The sequence below is a fragment of the Lithobates pipiens genome, unplaced genomic scaffold (genome assembly GCF_037356315.1).
Source record: "Lithobates pipiens isolate NorthernLeopardFrog02 unplaced genomic scaffold, aLitPip1_a1.2 Scaffold_19, whole genome shotgun sequence".
In the NCBI taxonomy this organism is placed as follows: Eukaryota; Metazoa; Chordata; class Amphibia; order Anura; family Ranidae; genus Lithobates; species Lithobates pipiens.
In genome coordinates, this window is record NW_027507764.1 from 549,101,706 (window position 1) to 549,119,573 (window position 17,868).

Consider the following 17,868-nt stretch of genomic DNA (forward strand, 5'->3'; position numbering starts at 1 on the left):
TTTACGGCTTGCATCAATGATTTGTTTGAGACTATCTATTGAATATTGATCAGATTGATCATATTCCATAAAAAAATTGATATGTGTATGGCCAGCATAGCCAATATAATAAAGCCTAACCATAAACTGAAGCCTAAATTGTAATGCTAACCTTATATATAGCAATACAATCATTCAATACGTCACAACCGATAGTTCTTCACCATTAGTGGGCAGACTGGTTAACCGGGATTTGGTTATAACAGCTGGGGCAGGTTTAAGCCATGAAGGAGACCCTGAGAGTTTGGAGGAGTCTTGGAGAGCCAGTTGGAGGGGATAGGCAGGATACCCACTGGCACCAGTGGGATAGAGCTCAAAATGCTCACTTGTTCAGTGAAGGTGAGAGTTTAAAAGGACCAAGGTGGAGAATCTAAGATGTTAACCTAGCCACCTGTGCCAATGCAGCTGCACCTTTCACATGCTAGCCTGTCTATGACATTCAGTCTGCGTCCCTGCCCTTACCATATATATGCCATATCTAGCAGAGCTGAAGGTATTTTTAGTACTCATTATACCTTCATTGCTTGCACAAAATGTAATGTTTGCTACATTTTCAGCCTACTTTCTTCTGATTTATGCATTGCTATCATTGCTACTTGTTATATTCCTGATCCTGGTTTTGTGTTTTGGACATTGTCCTTCTGAACTGTTCCCTGAACTGAGTATATGCCTAGATCTCCTTGTTCCAGGATTCTTGACTAGGGTATTAAAGATGATTTGTCACGGTTACTGCTTGATTACCACACCACTACTCATCAATACCTAAGTAACCCAGACATGACAAAAAATTGGAGTTTAATGGCCATAGCACCCCTTTAGTAACAAAATGTATAAATAAAATCTTGCCATTCAATACAATATGAATGGAGTCCCATGGTCCTTGTAGGCATCTCTGCTTAATGCGGCGTACACACGATCGGACGGTCCGATAACAAAATACATGGGATTTTTTTCAGATGGACGTTGGCTCAAACTTGTCTTGCATACACATGATCACACAATGTTGTGGGAACTTCCAAACATCAAGAACACAGTGACATACGACGAGCCAAGAAAATTGAACTTCAATAGCCAGTGTGGCTCTTCTGCTTGATTTCGAGCATGCGTAGAACTATGTGCTTCAGAATTGTGTACACACGATTGGAGTTTCTGACAACAGATTTTGTTGTCGGAAAATTTGAGATCCAGATCTCAAATTTTGTGTGTCGGAAATTCCGATGGAAAATGTCTGATGGAGCCTACACATCGTCAGAATTTCTGACAAAAAGCTCCCATCAAACATTTTCCATCAGCAAATCTGACCGTGTGTATGCGGCATAACAGTGTACCTGCGTAAACCTGTAAGGTAGACCTCCAGGAGCAAAACGCTGACACAGAGACAATAACACCAACAACTACAGATAAAACCATGAACAACCCCCAGTTCAGTGTTACTGAACCATACAAAATAAGAGGAGCTCTACCTAAAAGGGGTCCCTACCAATTTATATGTGCCCATAATGACCACCTTCATGGACCATTTATCCTGTCAGCTACTATGACATATCTGTACCAACCAGTAACTGTCCCTCTGGCAGCAGCTTTGGTAAAGAGGAGAGAACGCCGACAACAGCTACAAATGCCTGTGCGGTGATGTCACCCTTATGCGGCATACACACGATCGAACTATCCGGTGGACTTGGTCCAGCGGACCAGAGTCAACTAGACAATCCACCCGTGTGTGGACTTAGAAAGAAGTCTTGACTCGGCAGTCTGGCGGACAATCCATTCATCTGTGTGCTAGTCCGCCGGACTTTTGAAATGAACGGACTTGCCCACACACGGAGTAAAGTCAGTTTATATTGAACGTGACTCCAGGTAGACAGGACTAGTGAAGGAAGTCAATGTCGCTGCATCCATCAGTGAGATTGACACCTTGCTAGCCCTGTCGCCTGGTATGGATTTAAAGGGGAACCCCTATGCCGAAAAAACTGCGTGGGGTCCCCCCAAAGTACATACCAGACCCTTATCCGAGCACACAGCCCGGTCGGTCAGGAAAGGGGGTGGTGACGAGCAAGCCCCCCCCTCCTGAACCATACCAGGCCGCGTGCCCTCAACATGGGGGTGGGTGCTTTGGGAAGGGGGGCGCCCTGCGGCCTCCCCATCCCAAAGCACCTTGTCCCCATGTTGATGAGGACAAGGGCCTCTTCCAGACAACCCTGGTCGTTGGTTGTCGGGGTCTGTGGGCAGGGAGCTTACCGGAATCCGGGAGCCCCCTTTATATAAGGGGGCCTCCAGATCCTGGCCCTCCACCCTATGTGAATGAGTATGGGGTACATGGTACCCCTACCCATTCACCTGAGGGGAAAAAGTGTTACTTTAAAAACCTGTGTTGTGTTTTTTTTATTATTTTATTAGACATCTCCGGGGGTCTTCTCGCCGGGCTCCTCCGCTATCTTCTGCTCTTTTGCCGCTCTTTTACTAGCGGAGGAGCCCCGCTTTCTCCTTCGTCGCCGCTGCTGTCCGGGGTTCTTCTTCCAACTTCGGGGGTCTTCTTCTGACTTTGGGGGTCTTGTCCCGCTCTTCGGTTCTTCTGCCAGGCCTCTGCTATCTTCTTACAGCTCTTTTACTAGCATTGGTCCATTCTTGTTGCTGTCGCTGCCTTCTTCACCTTCTTCCTCTTCTTCTCAGATCATATTGTCGGAAAATTTTATAGCCTAGCTGGAAAACTTGGTCCGTCGGATACTCCGATGGAAACAGTCCGATAAAGCCCACACACGGTCGGATTATCCGACAACACAGTCCTATCGGACATTGTCCATTGGAATATCCAACCGTGTGTACAAGGGCTTAGGGAGTGAGTTTAACTGTTGGGGGATGGGACTACCTGGGGAGGAGATCGATCATTGTTCATACTTAGTATGAACAACAGATCAGTCTCCTCACCCCTCACAGAACGGAGATCTGTCTCTTTACAGATCTCCCAGGAGTGATTGCGGGTGCCTGATGGACATAACGGCCACCAGACAAATGCAACGGCTCTGTCACCACGCCTCCTAGTGGTCTTAAAGCGGCTGACATATAGCTACGGCAATTTGCCCAGGAGAGCCAACCTGCCACAGTATAACTGCGGGGGCTGATCTTCTAGTGTAGTGGTCATCAACCCTGTCCTCAGGGCCCACTAACAGGCCAGGTTTTATGTATTAACTTGGGGAGATGTAGACTAGAATACTGCAATCACTGAGCGGCAAATTATATCACCTGTGATGTATTTCAGTTGTCTTGCAAATCTGGCTGGTTAGTGGGCCCTGAGGACAGGGTTGATGACCACTGTTCTAGTTGTTAATGATGTGGGTCTAAGGACACTTTTACAGTGATACTAAAATCTTTTTTTTCCCATAAAATTACAGTGACAAACATATTAAACTTACCTGCTCTTCTTCCCCCTTTTCTTAGGGCCCCCTTCGGTGCTCCTGGCCCCTCCCTCCTGTTGAGTGCCCCCACAGCAAGCAGTTTGCTATGGAGGCATCTGAGCCAAGCCACGGCTCCCTGTGTCCATTCAGACACGGAGCCGCGGCCCGGGCCCTGTCCCCTTTCTCTCTTCATTGGCTGACTGACTTTGATTGACAGCAGTTCGAACCAATGGCACCACACTGCTGTCTCAGCTAATGAGGAGGGGAGTCCCGGACAGTTGAGGAGACACTCTTGTAACATCTCTGAATGGAACTTAGGTAAGTATTAGGGGGCTGAGGGGGGCTGCTGCACAGAGAAGGCTTTTTTATCTTAATGCAGAGAATGCATTAAGATTTAAAAAAAAAAAACCTTCTGCCTTTATAACCACTTTAAGCTTTGACAATCAAACTTAGAAGCTGATTGGTTACTATTCACAGCTGCACCAGATTCTGTGTGCACCAGTTTTAGCAAATCTTCCCCATTCTTGCAACTTCTGACTCTTTGTTAGATAAACAAGAAAATTTAGGGATGTTCTCTCCCCTGTTTAAAGCAGAGTTCCTCCCATTTAACACAAAACAAAAAGTGTGCTACTGACTTTTAATAAATAGACACACACCTGTCCCACGGTCCAGTGATGCTGGCGCACAAAACCTCGCTCCTCTCCCCCTCCTTTCCATGGCACCAGCATTGTAACTGTGGGCGCACGGCTGAGGCATCACAGCCAGGTACGCACTGCGAATGTGCAATGTTGCACATTGTTAATGGCCAGACAATTTTCTGGGACCTTCTAGGATGTCACAGGTCCCAGAATATTGCAAGGAGGGGGGAGAGGTGAACTTCCTACCAGTGCCGCGGTGCCAGGGGAGGTAGTGGGAGCTGGGTACCTGTAAAACTGGGTACCCGCTCCCACCCCCAAAAAAATTACATGCCAAATGTGGCATGTCAGGAGGTCACCAGTACTTAAAGCAGAAGTACCATTTTTGGATGGAACTCCTCTTTATCTTTAAGCCACAGTTCCATGGCTAGTCCTACCCACAAGTTACCCAGATACAGGAAAAGGTTCATTAACTGATAAGTCTTAAGGACAGCCAGGTAGTAGTGCATACACAGAGTTACAGGGTATTGGGTATAGGGTTAAATTCTTATTTAATCCACTGACCCCTCCCTTAACATGGTGGGGTACTCAGTCCATCCCCAGTCCCTGTACAAAAAAGAAATTCCCCAAGAATGGGACTTTGGAGGACCATGAACACTCAAAGAGTAGAAATTATATATAAAACAATACAAATTTATTACAAAGAGTAAATAACATCATACAAGTGAAGTAAGGGTCTTCTTCAGGGAAAAGGAATGGGCTGAGGACTTCCAGGTGAATACAAACAATCTACAATGTTAATATATACATAATTACACATAGAATTCAAAGTATGATACATTTGATAGATGAATCAACTTGATCATTATCAATAGACATAGAACAGAAAGACATGAATATTGGTATCAGTACTGACCTCATGTGTTACGTGTTACAAACAATGGAGATCATACGCTCAACATAGAAGAGTAGAACAGAGATGCCAAGAGGGCGTCAAGCAAGACAGAGCAGGGTGGAAAAAAATCATATTCAGGTGGAGCCCTCCCATATCTGAGAACTGCCTCCCAAAAGGGGGGCAGGAGAACTCACAGATGACAGACCAGCACGGATCTGGATGTAAAACAGAAGGATGAGAACAGAGGAGTACTGTAATAGACTAATGTACAAAAGAAATGCATGCACGCAGTAAAAGGACACTCATTAATGTTAACCATATATATCTATACCTATCGCTTTAGAGTTTGTAAATTAAATTTTGCAGAACAAAAGTACTTTCACAGACCTACATCACCTAAAAATGGCCACTAGTGTTGAAATAAAGCTCCGCCGCAGATGGGACCATACAGACCTCCCATACTTCAATGTTACTACCCCCAATATGGAGGAGAAGGCTAGATAGATAACCAGCAGTGAACCTAGGACCAAAAAAATCACATATAGTGTTCATTTGTATAATGGAAGGAAATTTTTCCCAGCAAAAGTGTCACAAAATACGCTGGCCCTAGATCTTACCTAGAGGGTGTCGCAGGTGCAGCGATGTCCTATGTCTCCAAAATGAAGCCAGGACCATACTTAGCCAGATGAGAGGAAGGGTGTGGTGAATATACTTCACCTGTGATGATCTATCTATGACGCTCCATGGATGGCCCCCCCTGAGCTGGCAGCGCACCATGCCACATCACCGACACAGGTGTATGTGGTCGTGGTGACGTTGAGCTGCGGCGCCACCCACTATCTCTGTAATGGTGTCTTGCCTTGTTCTGGTCTGGTCTCCTGTCTTGAGCCTTGAACTTCAGATACTAGCTGTGTTTATGAAGGTTACCCTCGGTGTCCTCAATTGAACTCCCTCAGAAAACCTTGGAGTCTCTCCCTTTCCTTGTCTCGACTGGGATAAAATTAAAAAAAAAAACACTATATAAGGCTTTAGACACTATGGGGGTTATTTACTAAAGGAAAATCCACTTTGCACTTTAAGTACACTTGAAAGTAAAGTCGCTGTAGATCCGAGGGGGACATGCAAGGAAAATAAAAAACAGCATTTTAGCTTGCACATGATTGGATGATAAAATCAGCGGAGCTTCCCCTCATTTCAGATCTACCCCATAGATTTAGAGTGACTGCACTTTCAATTGCACTTGCAGTGGATTTGCCTTTTGTAAATAACCCCCAATAACTCTTTTGCTTTAATGAATGTACATAATACAAACTACGATGGGAAAAAATAAAATATTAATGAAATGACTTTGATTGAAGTAATTTTGTGGATGCGGTTTCCTCTCAAATGTAAAAAAAAAAAACTAAAAGAAAGCTAAAATGATTCATAGTAACCAAATCAAAGTGTAAATAATTAGTGAATATATCTCAGCCTTGCCAGGACTTAGATTTCATTAATTCCTATTGGCGTAAACAGGAAACAAGAATAATTTTAGGCAATTGGAACCAGAGTTTTACATATTTTATTGTTTCCATGGATTTAGAAGAGTCACATGTCTACAACTCCATACCAAGATGAAAGATTTATAGACCTATTACCAATATTAAAGAAAACATAGAATAAAAACAACTAATACAATCCAGTTAAACGCCCCACTGCTGTGAGCGAACTGACACATATCCAAAACAGTCGTTTGTCTCTGCACAAAATTCGAGTGCAAACTTTTTGTCTTATTTCTTCTGGCCTGGCCTCCCACACACAGGGCTGCCATGTCCGAAGACAGCTGTGCGCTTTGAAACACAACATTTATTAAATGCTTATGCCCGGGGGAAGACAGGTCACCACTTTTAAGTTTAAACTATTTTTGTGCTCCACCTAATACTCACATTGCCCTCATTATTTTAACTGAAAGAACACTTGTAGCAAACAAAATATAAATGTTTTCAAGCAGTTACAATGACTGGCCTACCTGCAAAATATTTCCTCTTCCTTTTTTTCCACACCTTGGTTTTGTCAATATCCCGGTTCATTAGTGTTACCATAGAGCAGTGATGGCGAACCTTAGCACCCCAGATGTTTTAGAACTACATTTCCCATGATGCTCATCTACACTGCAGAGTGCATGAGCATCATGGGAAATGTAGTTCCAAAACATCTGGGGTGCCAAGGTTCGCCATCACTGCCATAGAGCAACTGTTTTGGATTAAGGTTCCTTGGAATCCTAGGGTTCCTCCAAAGGGTGCCAGGGGTCTCTCCATAGGTTGCTGTTTCTCCTCCAGAGGTAGCTGTTTATCATGTACCCAGTAGCAGGGCCTGAAATGATCAGGAAGGCCTCTCTTACACCTCTGACTCGGGACCCCTGGTAGTGTGAACAGAAGGTGCAGGAGTGCAGAGTGGCATAAGTGCCTGTAGGTCTTGCCGGTAGCAGAGCGGGTATCCACGCCAGGCAGAAGAGGTCTTCAATAGTCTTCAGTGAAGCAGGCGGGTTGGTAGACATCTGGAGAATGGCAGATTGAAACAGGCTGGTATTGGTGACAGTGGGCAGGTGAGGCATGCACGGTAGCAGACTGTGGCATAGCGGGATGTGTCAGGAAGCAGAGTCAGGCAAGCCAGGTCATATACTGGCTGGACGGATCAGGTACAGAGGAGCAGGCAATAGCGTGATCAGGTTACAAGCCGGGTCAGGACCCAATCAGTGGAAAAGAAGCAAATGGAGCAGACAGAAGTGGCGGTAAAGGACAATCCGGGGTGGTGCAGGCAGAGTTTAGAGAGTGGTCAGACAAGCTGGGTCAGGTTTGAAATAGGAAGTTTTTATTTCCTTTGCAGTGCAGATCCAGGCAGATATACAGTATATGTACCCAAAAATGCAGCGCTAGAAAAACATATAAATGTGAAGTGACTAATTAGAGTGATACATTAGCCCAATAAGTTAATAGTGAGAAAAACTACTCAATGACAGCATGTACAATATATGTCATGCTGCTCAGTATCAAAAATAAGTGAAAAAAGTTTATATATTAAATAACAAAAAAATAAAAAATAACAGTCAGTCTTTGAACCAATGATTCTAGAGTGTCCAACAGTGTAAATAGTAGACAAAATAGATTCAGATGTTCCGTTGACCCAAACCGTAGAAAGCCTTCAACCATCAACCAGGATATATCACAGGAAAAGGTAGGTACTCTTACCAGAAATGGTGGACACAAAATACCATACAGCAAATGTGTCATACAAGCTTGTAAAGGCTCCACATGCCTCAGGGGGTTCGTATGCCCTGGATCGTGGATCACACCCAGAGCGACCGATGTCCTCTCAGCTGTCCAACTTCCAGGTCAAATCACCAGGATATAAAACTCCAAGGACTTCAACAAACCGGGAATGCCCCAGTAGACGACTTTGCGGTCGAAAACGCGTAGGGATAGAGTTTCCTGCTCTCCATGTTGCTTTTCTTTTATATATTTTATTATTTGATCACGTGATTTTTTTTTACTTTTAAGTAATATATAATTTTGTATAAATAAACCTTCAATGGTGGATCTTCACTATGCAAGGCATTGTGTTCATGCTTTCCTTTACATGGTCAAGGAGTCATCTTGGATTAAAACCATTAAGAGACAGCTGGAGGTTCGTTGAAGTCCTTGGAGTTTTATATCCTGGAGATTTGACCTGGAAGTTGGACAGCTGAGAGGACATCGGCCGCTCTGGGTGTGATCCACGATCCAGGGCATACGAACCCCCTGAGGCATGTGCAGCCTTTACAAGCTTGTATGACACATTTGCTGTATGGTATTTTGTGTCCACCATTTCTGGTAAGAGTACCTACCTTTTCCTGTGATATATCCTGGTTGATGGTTAAAGGCTTTCTATGGTTTGGGTCAACGGAACATCTGAATCTATTTTGTCTACTATTTACACTGTTGGACACTCTAGAATCATTGGTTCAAAGACTGACTGTTATTTTTTATTTTTTTGTTATTTAATATATAAACTTTTTTCACTTATTTTTGATACTGAGCAGCATGACATATATTGTACATGCTGTCATTGAGTAGTTTTTCTCACTATTAACTTATTGGGCTAATATATCACTCTAATTAGTCACTTCACATTTATATGTTTTTCTAGCGCTGCATTTTTGGGTACATATAGTTATTTGACTTGGTTTGTTTGTATGTCAGCTGCTGGTTTTGTGTCATTCACTTGATATATTGTAAGTTTGTTAGGTAGCGCAGTGTTTTCCCCCTTTTTTCTTCAGATATACAGTATATAAAATAAATGTAGTTAAGTAATCATTAGAGAATAGGTAAATCAATTTTTCTAGTGCAGCTAGTGCAAGTGGCTGAATCTGATTCGCCATTAGCCTCTAATCCTCTTTAACACTACCCCTGGAGGAGCTGCTGGTAACTGGTTCTTCATACTCCTGCACAGCCAGGCAACACACATTTTCTGCTTGTATCCAAACGCAAGATGTCAGTCTCTTGGCTTTGTTTTTATGTTTTATTAGGGGTAACAACTTGGGGTGAAGGGATATATGGGGTGCCCAACTTGAATCAAAGAACATAAACCAGGGACAACTTCCTCCCTATGTAAAAGGTCTTGAACTCTCCTCTTTTCTGGACACTGACAGTCTGAAGATAAAATACCAAAGCCCCTTAACGCTTTTGTTAACCCCCCCCCCCCCCCAAAAAAAAACGATTCCAGTTCCCTTAAAGCATGTTATACAGCACAGTGCTTGTGCTGTGTCATTTGGCCCCCTGTATACCCTAAAAAACCTGTCTGGTCCTGCCTGGCTATACCCTACCCCCTGCAAACAGACCACGATAATCAAGCCTGCTAAGCCCTGACATCATGGTCGGTTTGCGCGATTCCGTCAGTCGGAGCCCTGCTCTCTGCAGCTCTCCTGTGTCTGTGCACTCCCTGCTCATACCTGCGCCCACCCATCCCTGCTCCTGCTGCTCTCATACCCTGTTTCCCTTAAAATAAGACCTAGCATGATTGTCTGTGTTGGCTGCAATATAAGTCCTACCTCCCAAATAAGCCCTAACCTGTTTCCCCGAAAATAAGCCCTACCCTGAAAATAAGACCTACAAGGACTTTAACTAGGACTTATTTGGGGGGTAGGGCTTATATTGCAGCCATCACCGACAATCATGCTAGGTCTTATTTTAGGGGAAACAGGGTACCTATCACAAATCTTCTTAACCCCTCTGTATCATTAGAGCATCTATCCCTGTGCCTGTGTAATGTAAAAACTCTGCCAATCTGTACCTGTATAAATGGCTCCCGTCATCCAGCTGATTGTTGGCGCTCTCTCTCTCTCCTCTCTCCCTCTCTTCCCCGGCTGATGTCAGCGGGACAGCTCAGCCCCGCTCACTGCAGCTGTGAGCCAGAGAAACAAGGGAGCTGACATGTCAGCTGAGCGTCCGGAGTGCAGCTTATACAGGTACAGATCGGTGGATTTTTTACATTACACGGGCACATAGGCACATGTTCTTATGATATAGAGGGCATAAGAAGATTTTATTACAGTAGCTTAACAACCACTTTAAGGACTAGGAACTCTCAGTCCCTTAGAAAGTAGCACAAAGTGTTGTAGGCTGCATTCCGGAGTAAGTCCCACTCCACTGTAGACACTGATCCCAGCTCCACTATCTGCAGGAACTACAAGCCCATCTGGCTGCTTCTTCATGAGCCCGCCAAGCTGCTCTGAAGATCTCCCAGGGCAAGGGAAAAGAAAGATTAAGCACAACACTGTCTTCCCGAATGTCTTGCTAAACATGGCAGTCTTGCCCCTTGTGAATCCCTAGGTGTGCTGATGAACTCCTCATTGCTTGCGCTGCTTCTTAGGCAAGATTCCTTTCAAACTGCACTGCTGTCAGGATCTTACCAAGCCAGCCCGAGCTCCAGCCTGAGGCAGAACCCCCCGACCAGGGGCTCCCCTCTAAGGCCACCGACACTCTCCTCCGCACTCCATCTTCCCCCCAATCCCCTTCCTGGCTTGACTCATCCATATTTAAGGGCTGGCTCAGCCACCTTTCCAAGCCTACTGCCTCAGGAATGGCCAAGTTCCCCTAAGTATGCAGAGCAACCCTCCTGGCCTCTGCCCACTAGCTTCTAGATATATCTCCAAACTTCCAGAAGCAGGGGGAGGCACCAGAGACCCGTCTGTATGAGTCATCCAGCTTGACCTGCAAAAAAAACCTTGACCCAGATTCAAGACTCATTTTAACATGAGCCAATAAGTTTGCCTGCACTATTCTAGTAGCACACTAGGTGGGTTCTACACCTCTATACAGCTACTCTCTGGGAGAGGAATGAGGCAGCAATACCACACAAATAGGCTCTGTTCCATGCACTTGTGCTGACAGGATGAAAGAGCAGAGTAAGCAGAGAGGTGTGCAGCCACTGCTCCTTCACTGTCAAAACATAGGCTGGGAGCATGATGGTGACCAAGCTTTATTGCCATTATCCTTGCAGTGCTTTCTGGAAGGACTGTGTAAATTTCAGGACTGGATGGACACAAATATAAACCCTTTAATAGGTAAAACAACCCTCTTATTTATTTAGCTGTATTCTGGAGCTTTTTAGCTATAAAATATCTGTTGTGAAAATTCACACGTATGAAGCATTCCCCAGCATTCAATTGACTCATTAGAATCTAGTTAAACAGGCCTGGCATGAGTTGTATGGCTGGATATGTGTAAATGTGATTACCGTAATTACATGGTCTTCCGACCTAATCAATTGTAAGCAGCCTTTACTGAAGTAAGAAGTTGAGCTTTGCTTCATATACAACCCACTCTGTTAGCATAAACAGCACATTGGTTTATGAGGAACATATTGCAGATCCTGGCAACCCTTCTTGTTTATGTGTGATGTCACTTTTCATATTACAAAACCATCTCTTGGGCTTAATATCACTATTGTAGCTATTGTTACCATTGTATTATTGCTGGAAGAGCCGTACTGGGCTCTGTTGATGAAAGATAAAACCATTTTGGTTTTTAGGTTGGAGGACCACTAACCCCCTCCCAGGCTGGCTACAGCAATAAGGATTTTAATAATTTCACAGTAATAATCATTAAAGCTTGAAGAGTATATGTTACAAAAGTCAGAAATCTCAAATGACAAATAAGGAAAAATAATGTATTCTCTTTAGGGACTCCTACATGTTATTGTTTGCTCGCCAAATTTCCTATTTATAATCAGATAGTTGATAGGATGCTAAATGGTCAACAATTTGCAGACACTTGACTATCACACCTTTTTGAGCTTGTTGAACATCCTATTTAAAATCCACAGGCATTAATATGGAATTGCCTTCCTTTTTTGGTGTAAGCCCTTGTACACACGGTCGGACATTCCGACAACCAAATCCGTCTGATTTTGTCCGAAACTGTTGCATACACACAGTCGGACAAAGTTGCCAGAAATCCGATTGTACTTAACGTGATGACGTTGTTTCGTTAGGACGGGACCACGTTCAGGCTAGTAGCCAATAGCTTTGGTCTAGGAATTTGATCTGAGGATGTGTGGCACTTTGTCCGATTGGGAATTCTCTACACATGATCAGACAAAGTCCGATCGGATCATGTTGTCGGAAAATTTCATAGCCCAGCTGGAAAACTTGGTCCGTCGGATACTCAGACCGAAACACGGTCCTATCGGACATTGTCCATCGTAATGTCCGACCGTGTGTACAAGGGCTTACAGCCTCTACTCTTCTGGGAAGGCTTTCCACAAGATTTTGGAATGCGTCTTGTGGGAATTTATGTCCATTCAGTCAAAAGAGCATTTGTGAGGTCAGATACTAGAAGATCTGGTTTGCAAAGGTATTCCAATTCATCCCAAAAGTGTTTATTAGGGATGAGCTTGTGGGCAGGTTGAAACAGTCAGTTAGGTGCTGGGAAGGTGGAAGTTAATTTAATGTCCGGTTTCTTTATTTTTTTATTTTTTGGTGGGTTCTGCTCTGGGTCAATTCCACTTTTCCTGTATCATATAAATTGGGATGGTGGTTTGGAGCAGAGAGGTCCCCCAGAGATAGTTGGGGAACAGAGAATCCTGGAGAGTTCAAGAGTGAAGCCGTGGGTTTGGGGATGGAAGACGAGACCTGTAGGAGCAGGAGAATGTCGCTCACAATGGCCCACATGTAGAGACTTCTAACTTGGGATTTGCCCTCAAGACACCAGCACTGCAGAGTGTCTCTGAAGGACTATGACAACTGGAGAACACTTCTGCAGGTATGCTGGGGCAGCATAAAAGCCCATAGTTATATAGAAAAAAATTCAATTTGGATGGCCACACTCCAACAACGATTTCTTTATTGGTTAAAAACCATACAGCAGAAGATAAAATCAACAGCTGACATGTTTCACACCATAACTACTGGTGCTTACTCATATCTGACTCTTTAGGCAATAGACAGGAATTTATATCCACATGCCAATACAATTTTTACAGAGTGAACGAGGTGGGCTTAATTGAATAATTGAAGAGCTGGTGAATTAGTGGATTCTCACTACACATGGAAGCTTGGCTCAATCAATATCAGATCTGCCGATGCCCATGTCTTACATCAGTGGTCATCAACCCTGTCCTCAGGGCCCACTAACAGGCCAGGTTTTATGTATTACCTTGGGGAGATGCAGACTAGAATACCGTAATCACTGAGCAGCAAATGATATCACCTGTGATGGATTTTAGTTATCTTGCAAACCTGACCTGTTAGTGGGCCCTGAGGACAGGGTTGATGACCACTGTCTTACATGATGTTGCCACTTTGATGCAACTTTAAACGATAAAGCCCAAGCCCAAATCGCTACTACAATATGTATACATTCCATGGTTTTTACAATTGCTGATGACAAATCTATACGTCTAAAAACATAGATGGGAAGTAAAAACATCAAAAAAGGCAAAAAAACCTGAAAACCAAATACATATATTAACATATTTATATAGTTTCATTATTGCTGTAGGAAAAACATCTTCATAGGAACACCTGCAAAAATTGGCATCAACACCAAAGAATTCAATATATATATATATATATATATATATATATATATATATATATATATATATATATATGTCATTAAATGCAGTATTCCATATATATAAAAAAAAGAGCATTGTTTAACCAGTGCAGTTACACCCCCTTCCTGACCAGACCAATTTTCAGCTTTCAGCGCTCTCACAGTTTGAATGACAATTACTCAGTCATCCAACACTGTATCCATATGAAACTTGCGTCCTTTTTTCCACACAAATAGAGCTTTTATTTAGTGGTATTTAATCACTAGTGGGTTTTTTATTTTTTGTGCTATAAATAAAATAAAACGTAAATTTTGTGAAAAAAATTCCTTTTTCTTCGTTTCTGTCATACATTTTTGCTAATTAGTAATTTTTCTTCATAAATTTTGGCCAAAATTTATACTGCTACATATCTTTGGTAAAAATAACCCACATTAGTATATATTATTTGGTCTTTGTGAAAGTTATAAAGTCTGCAAACTATGGTGCCAATCACTGAAAATTGATCACTTCTGATCAGGCCTTCAGTACATCAGGTGTATCTCATTTCTTGAGACACTAACAAGTCAGGAAAGTACAAATACCCCCCCAATGACCCCTTTTTACAAAGTAGACATCCCAAGGTATTTAGTAAGTAGCATGGTGAGTTTTTTTAAGTTGTCATTTTTTCCCACAATTCTTTGCAAAATGAAGATTTTTTTTTATTTTTTTTATTTTTTACTAAATTGTCATATTATCAGGTTATTTCTCACACACAGCATATGCATACAACAAATTACACCCCAAAATACATTCTGCTACTCTTCCCGAGTACGGCGATACCACACGTGTGAGACTTTTACACAGCCTGGCCACATACAGAGCACCAACATTGATGTAGTACCTTCAGACGTTCTACGAGCAAAAATGACGCATCTCATTTCTCAACCACCTATTACACTTTTGAAGGCCCTGGAGTACCAGGACAATGGAATTTCCCAAAAAATGACCCCATTTTGGAAAGCAAACACCCCAACGTATAATCTGTGAGGCATAATGAGTCTTTTGAACGGTTCATTTATTTCCAGAAGTTTTTGGAATATGTGGAAAAAAATTAAAATGCATTTTTTTTACACAAAATTGTCAATTTATAAGATATTTCTAACACATAGCATGTATATAGCAAAAATTACACCCCAAAATACATTCTGCTACTCCTCCCGAGTATGGTGATACCACATGTGTAGGACTTTTACACAGTCTGGCCACATAGAGAGGCCGAACATTGAAGTAGTACGTTCAGGCGTTCTAGGAGCATAAATAACACATCTCATTTCATTCCTACCCATCACATTTTTGAAGGTCCTGGAGCACCAGGACAGTGAAATTACCCACAAAATGACCCCATTTTGGAAAGCAAACACCCCAACGTATATTCTATGAGACATGGGCTGCAAATAGGTACTCGGGTACTCTGATGGGCTGGAGATAGGTACTCAGGTACTCTGATGGCCTGGTGACAGGTACTCGGGTACTCTGATGGCCTGGTGACAGGTACTCGGGTACTCTGATGGCCTGGTGACAGGTACTCGGGTACTCTGATGGCCTGGTGACAGGTACTCGGGTACTCTGATGGCCTGGTGGCAGGTACTCGGGTACTCTGATGGCCTGGTGACAGGTACTCGGGTACTCTGATGGCCTGGTGACAGGTACTCGGGTACTCTGATGGCCTGGTGACAAGTACTCGGGTACTCTGATGGCCTTGTGACAAGTACTCAGGTACTCTGATGGCCTGGTGACAGGTACTCTGATAGTTTGGTGACTGGTATTTGGGTACTCTGAAGGGCGGTGACAGGTACTCATATGGACTGTGACAGGTACTCGGGTACTCAGATGGACTGTGACAGGTACTCGGGTACTCAGATGGACTGGAACAGGTACTCGGGTACTCAGATGGACTGGAACAGGTACTCGGGTACTCAGATGGGCTGTGACAGGTACTCGGGTACCCTGATGGACTGTGACAGGTACTCGGTACTCTAATGGACTGTGACAGGTACTCGGTACTCTAATGGACTGTGACAGGTACTCGGGTACCCTGATGGACTGTGACGGGTACTCAGATGGGCTGTGACAGGTACTCGGGTACTCTAATGGACTGTGACAGGTACTCGGTACTCTAATGGACTGTGACAGGTACTCGGTATGGACTGTGACAGGTACTCGGTACTCTAATGGACTCCCGGGGAACACGCCGCCACCGACGTGCACGCGCAGCGTGCTCGCGATCGCGCGCATGCGCCGTGCACGTTCGGGGTGTGACCATCTGTGATCGGCCGTGACTTCATCACGGCCGATCACGTGGTAAACAGCCATAACGAATGGCTGTTCACCCCCTTTGGTGGCGAGCGGTGTCTCCGTGACACGCCGCCACCGAAGAAACAGGGATGCGCGCGCACGATCGCGCGCATTCCCTGTTTAAACGGGAGGCCGTCATATGACGGCCTTCCGCCACAATAGGTGCGCCGCCTGGCCGTCAATTGACAGCCGGCGGTCGGCATCTAGTTAATTATGTTAAAACTTCAAAGCAATCCCTCCAGCAAAAAAACATAGAACACTTATTGGCCCCTTATTGACAATAAGTGCTCATGCACACAGACGTTTTAAAAAACTGGCTGCAAAGCTAGCTCTGACACCTGGAAAAATCGGTGTTAAAAACTCGATTTTTACTGCGTTTTGCATTGGCATTTTTGCACGTTTTTGCGTGTTTTTTAGCGTTAACGTTAAGTAGCGTTTTTTTAAAGAAACACATCTCTTGGCTATAGCACTCCCAAATTTCCCACAATGCCACAGAAAACAAAGAAAATATGTTACGCGTTTATGCGCGTTTTTGCGTGATTCGCGTTTTTACAGCTCTAGCTCCGCACCACGGAACGCACTGGTCCTGGGTTTTTTTTACAGCTTAAAAACGCCTATGCCATTTGCAGCTCAAAAACACCTAGGTGGGCATGAAGCCATAGACTAATATGGACAGCCGTTTTTAAGCTGCAAAAAAAGCGGCTGTAAAAACGTCCGTGTGCATGAGGCCTAAGAATTCTCACATAAGGTTACTTTTCTACTTATCTTTTATAGATTTCAAAATATTAATAATTCAAATGATTGCATGAAAAAGAACACGTATATATATGTACATAAGAACATGAAATGACGGTAAAAAATGCAAAGAGTTCTGGAATAGATGTTAAGAAAAATGCAGGCTTAACCACTTGCCAACCAGCCGCCGCAGTTGTACTGCGGCAGAATGGCGCGGCTGGGCGAAACAAAGTTATGTAATGTTGCTTTGCCCTGTGGCCACTAGGCCTGCTACTGCTCGCCCCAGGAACCGATGCGAGTGCCCGGTTGTCACAATCACCGCCAGGCTCCTGTGATCGCTGGTGACACACCGAGAACCGGGATCTGTGTGTGTAAACACACAGTTTACGGTTCTGTGAGGGGAGAAGAGACAGATCGTCTGTTCATACAAAGTATGAACAGCGATCTTTCATCTCCCCTATACAGTCCCATCCCCCCTTCAGTTAGAACACAGAGAGGGAACACAGTTAACCCCTTGATCTCCCCCTAGTGTTAACCCCTTCACTGCCAGTGACATTTTTACAGTAAACATTTTTATAGCACTGATCGCTGTATAAATGCGAATGGTCCCAAAAATGCGTCAAAAGTGTCCGATGTGTCCGCCATAATGTCGTAGTCCCGATAAAAATCAAAGATTGCCGATATTACTAGTAAATAAATAAATAAATAAAAATGGTATAAATCTATCCCCTATTTTGTAGACGCTATAACTTTTGCACAAATC